Below are 12,771 nucleotides of genomic sequence, written 5' to 3'. Positions count from 1 at the left end.
TGTAAGTTCGTGCCAAAAAAGTTTTCTAGAAGACAAATACTTTTATCTGTACAGTACCAAGTTTAAACAAGCTTTTTTAAAAAAGCCAAGTTTTTCCTTTGATATTTTGTCACATAAAACAAACAGAGAAACTTGTCTTTTTTAATTCCAACAAGCTTGGAATATATCACTAACATTAGCAGAGAGGTTGCATTCTTTAGTCAGTCATCAGGCAATTAGGGCATAAAAGACAAGTTTTTTTTCCAAATCTATTGCAATTCTTTGGGAACTACAGACAGAGGTGTTCCACAAAATCTCCTGTGAAGCATGACACAAATCACAGCCTCCACAGAGCCTTATCAGAAGCAGGGCAGAAAATTATGAGCCTCTGGCAGCCTCCTGCACAGGAACAGAACAAAATTCTTTGTCTACTTTCTGCCCCCTGCAGTGGTATGGTAGAGGCACAGCTCATGATGAATCACAGCAAAAGATGTCATGCAATAACTACCTACAGAATAAATCCTATTTTTTGTTCAGTAAAAACACTTGATAAATTGCTTTTGCCCTGCACCTCTGACCATCTTCACCTGCCCTCTGCCCACACATCAATCTCTCTGCTTCTAACATCCAGAGGTATTAAGCCATAACACACAGGTACTACTTAAAAATTATCACCCATACAAAAGCAAATCCTTGTTATTCCAAGACATTTTTAAAAACTAACAGGAAAAAACAAACAAACAAACAAACTTTAAAGCATCCAGCAATTAACTTGATAATACTGTGGTACTAACCCCCAGTAAGTAATGCTCACCAATTATACATCTCTATGTACTTTCCACAGTCAAGGGAATGGTTTAACATACTTGGTAGGAATGTCACTTAGCATTAAATGTCTTAAAAATGTCTTGAAAATGATTACTTCAAGATGCCACATTTACACATCAGTGGAGAGAAAGAGATACTTCCATTGTGTTCTTGGCACCAACCTTAGGATGATCTTGATCACATCCTAGAAAGGCCTCTTTCTCTTTACTGCCTTCAAAAAGAAACACTGCCAGTTTACATGTGGATGCCTATGTGGGGAATGCTTTAAGCTAAGCAAGATGTACTCTGCTGTCAGTGTGAAACAATGAGACTGCTCTGTCCTGCTTAGCATTGCTGCAAGATACAGAATACAAATGAGTATATGGACATAACATAATAAACAACTCACTTAGCAACAGGTAATGGAACATAATTCATATACCATGGCTGCAGCACACAAAGGAGCATGTCCAGAAAAAAGTTTCTCAGTAATCAGTCGTTGCATGACTACAGCTTGGAAAAACAAACAGGAAAAAAAACAGAGCTAAACTCTTCAAAAATAGTGCTATTTCCACTTTCACATGTAAAGGTGAAACTACAGAAGAAACAGATGCTTAAGTACTTTCAAAAGTTGCAGGAAGATGAGATATTAAATGGTTTGTAGCAAAAGGAAGTATTCTGAGATAACAGCTCCTTACCTGCATGATCATTAAGATAAACACAGAAAAACAATGTTGGACAAGCATAAAACTTATGTTCTGAAAAATTTCACTGAGCAGACAAAAGAAATGTAAGACATCAGGTGAAAGCATTGCCCAGTCCAATAGCTCTGAACTCCTGTGATGTCTTTCTCCTTCTTTCAGATGCCAACTTAGACCCTTCTTTGTACTCCCCATCTTGTTTAGCAGGATGGAGAAGGCTCAGAATGGACTCAAAAGTTCATTTAATGTAAAAGCATTGAAAACAACGATTAGTAAAAGGACTGGAATGGAGATTTGAATCAAATTTCAAGAGAGAAAGCTTACTTTCTCTATAACAAAGAATTCAACAAAGTCATCATGTTCACAGATAAGAATATTAACACTGTACCCTCATGTTTTAAGGCTGCTGCATAATCTTTAGGTGAAAGCTGTTACCTAAAAACCTCTTATCTGTTCTTTATGCCTTTATTTAAGCAGAGAGAAGCCTTTCCAAAGCTGACTTCACCTGTAACAGCAAAGACAGGAAGACTGAGCCACGATATAAGAGAGAATCCCCTGAAGATCTTGGATGTCTGTACAAAGGACTTGGAAAGCAAGCAAACTGAAGATCATCTTTCTCTGCAGAACAGCAAGCTTTTCAGTGCCAGCACAATAGCTTCAATTTCATGTATTGTAAAGCTAGCTTCACCATTAATATAAGTAAAGGCAATTTTTGATTGACAGCAGCTTTTTGTTAATAAGAATTCTCATCAACTTGCAAACATTTTTCTTTCATTACCAAGATGTAATAAGCCATTACACAATAGAAGTTTCCATTTATGAGATTTTTTTGTAAGTTGTAATAAAGCAAGTGATCCAGCATGGTTTTCCCCATCTCCTGTTATGGAGGATATAGTAAAGCTTTGACTGACAAGTAGTCAAACCTATGCAAACATTTCTTTTTCAAATGCATTTACTAAGTCTACAAACTATCAGCAATACCCGCAAGTGATACATTGTGTAATACATCTCACCACTTCTCTTCCCCCTCCCCTGATTTTTATCACCTTCCACATGTTTAAAATAGCAGCGTAGTATAATAATATAATCATTCACATAGAAAATTCTGCAACGTGTAAAGAGAACCATGGAAAAGGACAAGCCAGAACAACAAATCCAGCTTATTCCTTCGGTTTTAACGGCTGGTTTCAGCAGGCACCACAGCCACTTTTCAAGTCACCTGCTGAAGATGTCTTTTGCAAAGCCAGCTTCTCGCCCATGCTCATTCCTTTCTCTCACACAAATTTCATGGCTAACTTTCCTTAAGACTTCTGCACAAGTGTCCCTGCCCTGTTGAGGATTCCTGGGCCACACTGGACTTCTGCCTTTTGGCTCTGACCACACACATTGGGTGTCTCTTCAATATCATTTAATTACTTTGTATTCTTCTATGATACAAGATACACATAATCTTGTAGCCTAATGATAAGAAGTTATTTTAAAGAGACTGATTACTGAATATTACAATAGAATACACCACTAAAGAAGTGTCAGAAGCTACATAACTAGCAATTCCACTCCACATTAATGTTGTCACAGAATAGGATCAGCCTACATTTTGCATAGCTGGACTTACACCAACAGATAGGGAGAGCCTTCTGCACCAAAGCTTGGCCCAGGCACACGTCATTCACCTGCAGGAAGATGAAACAATGCAAGCCTGAAGAGCACTGAAGTATACTACAACATGCCCAGCTAAGGGAACCAGTCACAATGTATTTCAAACCAGAAACAGCTGAACGCTTAATATGTTCTTGCTCAGAGACATTTCAGAGTAACTTTAATTACATTTTCAATAAAAGTTAGTTTTTACAAGTCAAAAGTCTGTAGACATGAGCAAACTATCTTTCTTCACTGATTTCCAGTTCATCCTTTCATAGAGCTTCCTCCCCCAGTTCCTTCCAGGGTATTTAAGGACAGATGCCAGAGAAGGAGGAAAAAAAAGCTCTCTATGCAAAGTTATAAACAAATACATGAAAGAAACATTAGTATGACATGATAACTCTAAGCCACTAGTTGAGATAAGGTCATGTCACCCAAAGAGGAGGTAAACATCTTTCCTGGGGTGGCAGAAGACGTGAAGCACACAGGAGACCTCCCATTATGTCTTTACTGTAGGATTTGTTTTTCCTAATACTCTTTCACCCTGGTGTTCCCAGAAAGACCCATATCAATGACATCACCTTAGAAATCTGCTGTTTGAGCACACTGAAAGGCACTGAAGAAAAATTCTCAGTATCTAGAAGGTAAATTAAGATACCGGCACTTTGGTAAAGGGGAGAAAAGAAGTTAGTTCATTTTTTATTAAAAAAAAAAAAAAGATTTAAAAGTTCAGAAAACTTCATAAAGGTCAATCACAGCTGGATGACTGCCATCATGTAGCAGAGACCAGGCACATAACTGAGCCTAATTGCAAAGCAGGTTTAATCCACCAGGTGATCTGGCTGTACAGGAGTCTGGCAGGAGCAGTCATGAAACATCACCTTGACAGGCTCAGCATAGTCAGGCTTCAAAAGGTATATTTCACTTTTGGAACATTTCTACAAGCGAACCAGAAGTCAGTTTAAAAATTAGCTGTTTTCCACTCTAATTAAGCTTTTAAAACACTGCATATTGCTGAGTAAATCCAGTACATAGCCAAAGCCAAGAAACTACAATATGCAAACAAGAGCCTAGAGTATCCTGAATATTTCTTCTGTATGTAACTATTACATAAAATACCTTCATAATACAGATGGAAAAGTAATCTCTGACAACCAGCAGTAGATGAAGTAAGAGTTAGGTTTCTGGAACAGACTTTTTTTTTTTTAAAAAAAAAAAAAAAAAAAAAAAAAAACTACCAATAATCATGATACTGTATTTCCATAAAGTCAGCATTAGTATTTGATTTATTTCTATCAAAAAGTCAATGCAGTGGTACAGCAAGGAAGTATAAGAGAACTTGAGTTGTTCTGCATACTACAACCAGGATGAAGTGACCATATATAGTAACAATGGGTGCCTATCTAGTAATAGTGTTTTTCTATTCCTATCCCAATTCATAAACCAGAAGTTTTCCAAGAAGATGAAGCTCCTTTCAGTCAGCTAACAACCACATACTGCTGAATGAAGTACACTCCTCTGACTACCTTATTTCCCTACATGCACCCCTTAAAACAGACCCCCACAAGGACACTGCTGGGACAGGCTAAGGCAGCAGCACAGGAACCACAGGAGGTTCTTGCAATGGAGGCAAGCAGGCAGCATGTACCTGCTCTCCTCCTGCGTGCCCCCCCCCCTCCTCCTGTGTTTAGGGAAGGAGCTTTAATAATCACTATGACCTCAGCTGAGAAGGTATTGTACACATCTCTACAACTTCACAGACCAGCCTATCCATGAGGCATATATTTGCTCTATTCCCTTGAAAATCAAGCTAGCCACTACACACACCCAAAAAAAGCTTTGCTTTATATTCACACCCTGCTAGGAGCCATGCACTCCCATCGTGGCTGCAGTACAAGAAATGAGCAGAACCCCCTGGGGACAGGTGACCCCCCCCTTCATTTTCACCCCAGGCCATGTGGCCAACCTGGCCAGAGAGATCCAGCTGGCAGCCTCCCTCCTCCTGGCCACAGGCCTAGCCCCCAAACACTCACCCCAAAGCACATTTGTAGTCCTGTCCTTTATGCTTCTCCTTGACCAAACACAGATACCCATAAACACCTTCAAACCTCCCAGAGGAGTGGGGGGGAAGAATGACCTCCTTTTTATACCCTCCAAACTGGAACCACCCACCTTGCCCTCATCAGGCTAACAATGCCACAGGTGGGGTTGGCAGCCCCACAGACTGGGCTCACCCTAAACTCAAAGTCCCTGGAGGAAGGGAGAGCTCAGCACAGTTCTGGTGAAGGGACTGGAACACCTCTCCTGTGAGGAAGGCAGACAGAGCTGGGACTGCTCAGCCTGGGGGGGTCTCATCAACGTACACAAATACCTGAAGGGAGGTTGCAAGGAGGACAGAGCCAGGCTCTTTTCTGGGGTGCTCAGAGCCAGGACAAGAGGCAATGGGCACACACTGGAGCACACGAGGTTTCAACTGAACATGAGGAAGCACTTCTGTGCTGGGTGGGTGGCAGAGCACTGGCACAGGTTGCCCAGAGAGGTTGTGGAGATCTTCAAAAGCTGCCTGGATATGGTGCTGAGCAGCCTGCTGTGTGTATCCCTGCTTGAGTACGGGGTTGGACCAGGTGTCCTCCAGAAGTCCCTTCCAACCTCAACCAGTCTAGGGTTCTGTGATGTGGCCATGGACACTCCCCACTCCCAAAATGTAGAGGCTTCACGCCTCCTCTGCATGGGGGCTTTGGAGCTGGAGGCAGGCTGTTGCACCAGGCTTCCCTGGGCACGTAGGAGGTGGGGTTACTGCTCTCCTGAACACAAAGGCATACAGCGTGGCAGCAAAGGGTCAGAACCCATGTACCTCTACTCAAATGTGCCCATAAGGCAGCTGGGAGAAATCTGGGTGTGATGGGGCCCAGCTGGCACGTGTAGAGCCTGTGTGCCAGGAGCACAGCCAGCTCAGGCCAGATTCAGAAACTGAGACAAGAGCATTTCTTCTTACTTCTGAAGAGCAACTCCTAGACTCGTGAGCAATCTGCTACTCAGCAAAAGAGTATTAAATTTCATTTGCTTCACTGTGGGACAGAAACATTTTACCTTCACTAAACACCAACAAAGGTATTCTAAGCTGCACAAACCAGCCCCAGTCCCTGAAAGGCCACACCTGGGGAGTTGCACAGCTTGCATACTTGAACACAGCTTGACTGCTCCTGCATGTCACAGTCTTTCTCTCTCTTTCTCTCTCTCTTTTTTTTTTTTTTTCCCCTCTCTGTGCCAGATTTTACATTTCTTCCAACTCTCAGCATTTAATAGCTGTTTTTGTAAACAGCCAAATATGGAAACCCTGCATGGATTATGAAATTTCTTACTGTTTTAAGATCTATCTCATGACTGCGGTGTATGCTTAGGATGACTGTATTTATCTGAGTAATGATTTGAACTATAAGAGAAATGCAAAATATTATTTAAATGGCTTGAGAAATCGACATTACTCTTAATTTTAGTAACAGCAAAGAACAGCTAGGAAATACATACGACAAAAAAAATAATGTTTTAAAGATGTCTCTTGTGTGGTGGTTTTATTTATTTTTCTTCAAACAGTGAAATAACAAAATGGTATCTATTTTACCCAGCTGTAAGAAGTGCTCTGAAAAAAACATAAATCATAGAAGACAGCTTAACTTACTTTCAAACAATGTCACAGGCTGAATTCACCTAGGATATAAACAGAGATTAACCTCTTTGCATGCCATCAGGGCTGGATTTTGTTATAGCTTGTCTTGGTAGCTTCTGAAACCAGGCAAACCAAGTAAACCAAACACCTGATCTATACCTAAAAATATATGAAGCAAACTGAGATGCATTAACACTGGAGTAATATACACACAACAAACTATAAGGAAAAGCTCTTCAGAAAATGTCAGAGACAATCTAGACAATCTTGTCTCAGGTTTCATGGGCTTTATTGTAGGGAATGAAACTTTGCGTCTGTAACTACCTGACGCTGAATCTCAGCAGCCAGGCTCCAGCGAGGTAGATCACACTGACTTTTACTGGCACTGCTGCCTCTGTCCTGCATCCTTCACGTGTAATAGATTATCTTGGCAGAGGATGCTGTTTTGCTAGACTCCATATTCAAGCTCTGCCATTGACCTTTCAATTTATCCTGGGAGACTTGATTAACCATTTTTTTTCCCCCGTTGATTTTGACTTTAAGACATTTAGGCAGAGATTGTTTCATTGATGTCTTGGTGTGTATCATTCCATGTCACACCCACCAGTGCTACCCCTACCAAAGGCAGGAGGCAGAGGAACAACCATCAGCAATCGAATTCCTTCAGAACAAACTCAAAACAGCAGAGCAGATTATAGCAGGCTTGTGAAACATCACACAGAAAGCAGAGCAGCCCCTGCAAGGCCAACAGATCGTGTTTTGTTTGGGTGGGCTGAGAGGAACCATGCTGGCAGCATCAGCTAATTGGAACCCAGGCTCAGCTCCAGGCAGTCACTGAGGCTGGGGATGCTGGTGGGTGAGCGTGCTGCTGCAATTCCTTCCAGCGGTGCCACAGGAGCTGCTCAGGGCACTGACCTTGCATGCTGAGGAGGGCAGCAGCCAACTAAAGCCTGTCTGCAGGGTTTTGCCTCAGCGGCATATGACAGCTACCAACAGCTAAGCTGTTTTCTGACATCTTTCTCACTCAGCTGCACTTTTCTTACTTCTTTTTTTGTAGGTTTTTTTTTTTTTTTTTTTTTTTTTTTTTTTTTTTTTTTTTTTTTTTTCTTTTCTACAATGTTGAATATTTTAGCTGGGCTCCTTAAATAAACTTTCATCATATGGATGCAAAGAATGGAAACTGAATGAGACTTAAAAGAAACACAGGACTTTGCAAGTAGCTTTGATGTTCTCTAGCTTTCTATTTATAAAATACAGATTAACTTCCTTTTGTTAACATCTATTGTTGTTTTATAATGGGCGCTGCAAATGCTTTGATAAATGAATTGAAAGAATTTGTTGCAGCTCCTGCTAAGAGCCCTGACTTGCTAAAAATTGGGATCTGTAAAAATGTGTTTCAGACTGAAAAATGGAACAAGAAAAATTCATCTGATTTTGTATAGTTATGAAATAAAGCGATTACCTTGAAGCTGAGCTGTGATTTTTTACTGACATGTAACCCATAGAATTCAGCCTCAGTCTAAGCCACATATCTGCACCAGCCAAATATAATCAGTAAGTCTACTCTCTAGCTATTTACCCTTTATATCACTAAATTGTTTTGCTGAGACCTTTCATATCCCTTTTCTTCTTTGCATTCCTATTCTCAGTACCTCTTTATGGAGCTGTTTTGCTTCCAAGGTGGATGTCAGATTCTTTCTTCATTAAAAATGTGCTTGTTTGAAATTTCTGCATATGTCTAGAGTTATGACAAAGGTGGCAAATATTTTGAGCCTCCTAGGATCACTAGAAAATACTAGTTGTGAAATCTTTTATGAATGAGGCCAGGTATGTGCACTCTAGCAGTGATGGCTACTAGGTGGCTACTGCTGTTTCCATTCTTATTTCTTTCCAGACACATCATGTTTTTATATTTGTTGCTAATCTCAGTGCCACTGTTCATAATACCAGTGATTTGGCCAGAGGAGTATTTTCACAGATAACCTGAAACTCAAGTGTCAAATGTCTAAAGCAGCACAAGCACCAAGGCACCAAATTTTCAGTTTAAATGGCACTTAACGCCCTCCATCCATGGAGGTTGTTTCACAAACTTCTGTCTGTCCCCACCAGCCATATCTGTACCACTAAATGATACAGGCATAACCTCAACGTCTGCCTGTAGATATGTAGTATTTATAGCAAAAAGTCAGAAAGCAGTCATAGATAAAACACCCTTCTCTTGCTGCATGGTGTTCAAACCATCATTTGGGTAATGACAGTGTAGTCCTCAAATGACATATCTGTTCCATCCTTTTGATTGCTCATTTTCTGGCCTCACACATCTGCATTTAGCACAATAGTGCAGCTGCTTTTACCCAGCTGAGATGTCCTCTTGCGAGGTAGGTGATGTGCATTTGAGGTCTCTCAAGCCGTGGAGGAAAGTGAAGTGACAGCTTGAGAGCACTGGATGAGTTCCCCAGCTGTGAGGCTGCATATAAAGGTCAGCAACTTGACTGTACAAAAGCAAAAATTAGACATTTGTCCACCATCAAAAGGACTGTTTTCAGGGATTAAATCAAGATTTGGGGTTATGGATTTCAATCTTTTAGCATTCCTAGGTTGTGTTCAAGAGGGTATCTAATTTGTAAAAAACATACTTCTCCACAGTGTAAATTAATAAATATAATTCTCAAAATGATTTTTTTCCTCAGATTGCTATGATCATATGACTATAACACTTTGCTATTTGCTCTTCCTGCTACGTGTAAATGCAATAGCAACATAACTCACAGCTCCATCATCTGGAGATACCATTTAATCTTGGATTACTACAACATCCATCCTACTTCTCTTGTGTTTTTGAAAAAGAATCGTGTTCCAGTTTAGTAAATTATGCTCATTTAATTAATCTCATCTGCAAGGTGACTTCAGAACAGAAAAACATCATCCTTTTTTTTTCTTTGTTTTTAGGTCTCCTACTCAGGGCTCCTTTCTCAGCCACCTCTCCCATCTAATTGGCCAGATCAGTAAAAGACAATGAAGCAATTAGCACACTCCTGTTACTCACATTTAAAAACACGTCATTTTCACATATTAATGATTTCCAGCTCAGTTTTGTACAAAAAATATTTGGGGAATTGGACATGCTAGTTAGCTGCCATTCCTCTCCTCTTTAAAGCCGCTTCCTGCTCTTTCCTGCAAACAGAACACCCTCTTTTCATCTCAGCTTTTTAACCCCAAGGACTTCAACTCTATTTTTAGCCTTTGTATGAATTTCCAATCTAATGCATCTAAAGAACCTATCACAGATGTCTAAAACCTTGGAAGTAATTAATTAAGTCCCACTATTTCTAAAGTACACCAAAACAATTTGTCATTGCATGTAAAATGGTATAATCGAGTAGTATAAATGTTTTCAGGCCAAGTCTGGCTATGAATTATTTAGTTCATCTCTTCTAATTAAAGACCTATTGGAGGATTAATGTCTTGTAACCTGACAAACCACTTTACTAAGTGACAAATTATCCATATAATAACCTCAAACTAAATTTATATAACTCGAGTAGTAATTTGCATAAGTATACAACATCCACTGGAATAGAGAGACTACTTCCTTGATATTCAATACATAGATTTTCAGTCTGCTATCAAGGAAGGAATTCAGACCAAATGTAATTCTAGACTGTAAAAATAATTTATTGGATATCTGATTATTTCATGATTTGCATAAACATTGGTTTATAAGGATTGTTTCTATGAATACAGCAAGATAACATAGTTATGCCATGAAATGAAAGCACAGATGCCTTCATGCAAATATGACTTATTTCACTCCATGATGTATGCAACATATACATTTTGTGGTTATAGGATTTATATTATAAAGCTACAGCATATGCTATGCATCTGAAAGTGGTTATGAAAAGACAAAAAACATCAATGGTTCAAAAAGATAGTGAAAGATGAAATACAGAACAATTGTCCATCTTCATGCAAGGAGGAAAGCTGCATGCAATCCAGAGGCACCCGTGCTTTCAGAAGCAAAATGTTCAGAACTGATTCATTACTAAGTATTAATAATTTTAAATATTATCCATAATAAAAATGGACTATGGCAGAACCAGACTGATGCTGTAGGCTCCCCCCTTGTCTCCTAGGGCCCTGGATGCCTCTGTTTCCAGTATTGGAGGCCCAGCTCTGACCTAGTCCAACTGTGCAATTGTGCCTTCAGTTTCTGAGAAAATTACTAAATTGGGAGAAAGAACTGTGTGAAAGAGTAGAAAGTCAAGGAAAGAGAAAGTACAAATGGGGTACAACTGCTGAGATGGGGCTGAAGGACTAAAGGGGGAGAAGCACACCAACAGAGCAAGGTGTAAAATCCTAAATAAGAGGGCAGCGAGGCTGGTCAAGTGAGCTGGGAAGCATCGGCCGTGGGTCTGAGCTGCCAGTGACAGCCTTGATGATGGAGCTGGTGGCAGACGGCAGCTCAGCAGCACTGCGGAGCCAGTGCCGGGGGCTGCAGAGGCTGACCCTTCCCTGCCAGGCTGGGAGGTGCCACGTGCTTACCCTAAATAGCTAATGCTAATGCCTGTGGACAGATGCTTAGCCTAACAGCTCATCACATCCCACCTCTCTCCTGTGTGCTGGTTACATAATAATTGCTTTACAGATTATAAATTCCCTGTATCCTAAGTCTTTCTGTACAAGCTAAAGACACCTGAACAAACTGATCCAAATTGCCAAAAATGCCTGACCTTTCTAAATTTCTTTTCCAGGATACATGACCTATTTCTGTCAGGCACAGAAGATCACGCTAGTACTGGAAAACTTCTGAGTCCCAGATTTCCAGACTCTAAGCCCAATTACATCTTCTGTTTTCTTTTGGCCCTGCTTTTACCAGGCCTCAGTTCTCTCTGAGTTAGCAATAACAGAATCCTTCCAATGACACAATTTTTAGTAAAATGGAAAACAAATGTCAACTCTTCTTGCCTTCCTTTAGCAGCTGAAGAAAAAACTACAAACAACACACAACCAGTCTGACTGGAGACAAATAAGTGCTCAGAGTACATTGAGAAGAGAATTTATCAGGTCTCTCAGTCTTTGATCCTACAATTTATACTATAATACATGAAATTATAACATACAATGATCAGAAAAAAAATAATCAAACAAACAAACAAAAACCATGCACGGTTATATCAAATGGTTACAAGAAGGATGAAGAATAGCCAGTGGGAAGATCTAATTTGGTGTGTAAATATAAAGGGACAAATGAATTTGGAGTTGACTTCTGCAGATGGCACACAAAGAAACACGTTTTACTGAAGAACACATAGCAGGAAAGACTATGAAATTCCCCTAATCCATAATGAACATGATTTTAGTACTCATCCAAATTAAAAAATAATCCAAAACAGTGAAATTTAAAGGAGACAAACAATTCTCCCTGACAATGGACTTAACAAGCCTCTGAGTGACTTAAACTTAAAAAAGGGGGAAGGGAGAGAAAAAAGGGAGGGAAAAATGACTCAAGTAATAGAACAGATGCGTCTGAAAATCATTTAATAGTTATAATCTATAAACATTAGTGAACCTAGTGGAATGGTCATTAGGGTTTGGTTTGTAGTACTGTTCAACATCAATGTATAATAAAGGGTTTTCAAAATTTCTGTATGAAAAATGGAAAAGAAGAACACTTAAACACCTTCAACATATTCTAGACATATGAAAAAACATTGCAGGTTGTTAAAATTACCAAAGAGGTCAATTTTACAGTCAGAATAACCACAATGCAAATATGCTTCAGTTTTTCTTTGAGTTAACGCTCAATTAAATGTACAGAAGAACATGGAAAATGCAGCGCCTTCAAACCAATTAGAATTGGCTTTGTATTATTCATTCTATATTTAGGAGCGTCTATGCTTCTGTGCTATAAATCCATTCTGTATTTAGGAACATCTGTGCTTCTTTGCTATAAATAAAATATCCCTCCGTCTT

General features: G+C 39.8%; 1 protein-coding gene across 4 annotated transcripts in view; it reads right to left on the bottom strand.

Annotated features, from left to right (window-relative positions):
- Window positions 1–12,771, bottom strand: part of SASH1 (SAM and SH3 domain containing 1) — a 545,811-nt gene that overhangs the window by 322,683 nt on the left and 210,357 nt on the right. The window lies entirely within an intron of this gene.

This window comes from Oxyura jamaicensis, chromosome 3 (assembly GCF_011077185.1).
Source record: "Oxyura jamaicensis isolate SHBP4307 breed ruddy duck chromosome 3, BPBGC_Ojam_1.0, whole genome shotgun sequence".
NCBI classification, from domain to species: Eukaryota; Metazoa; Chordata; class Aves; order Anseriformes; family Anatidae; genus Oxyura; species Oxyura jamaicensis.
The sequence above is the reverse complement of the archived record's forward strand: the minus strand, read 5'-3'. Positions and strand labels throughout refer to the sequence as shown.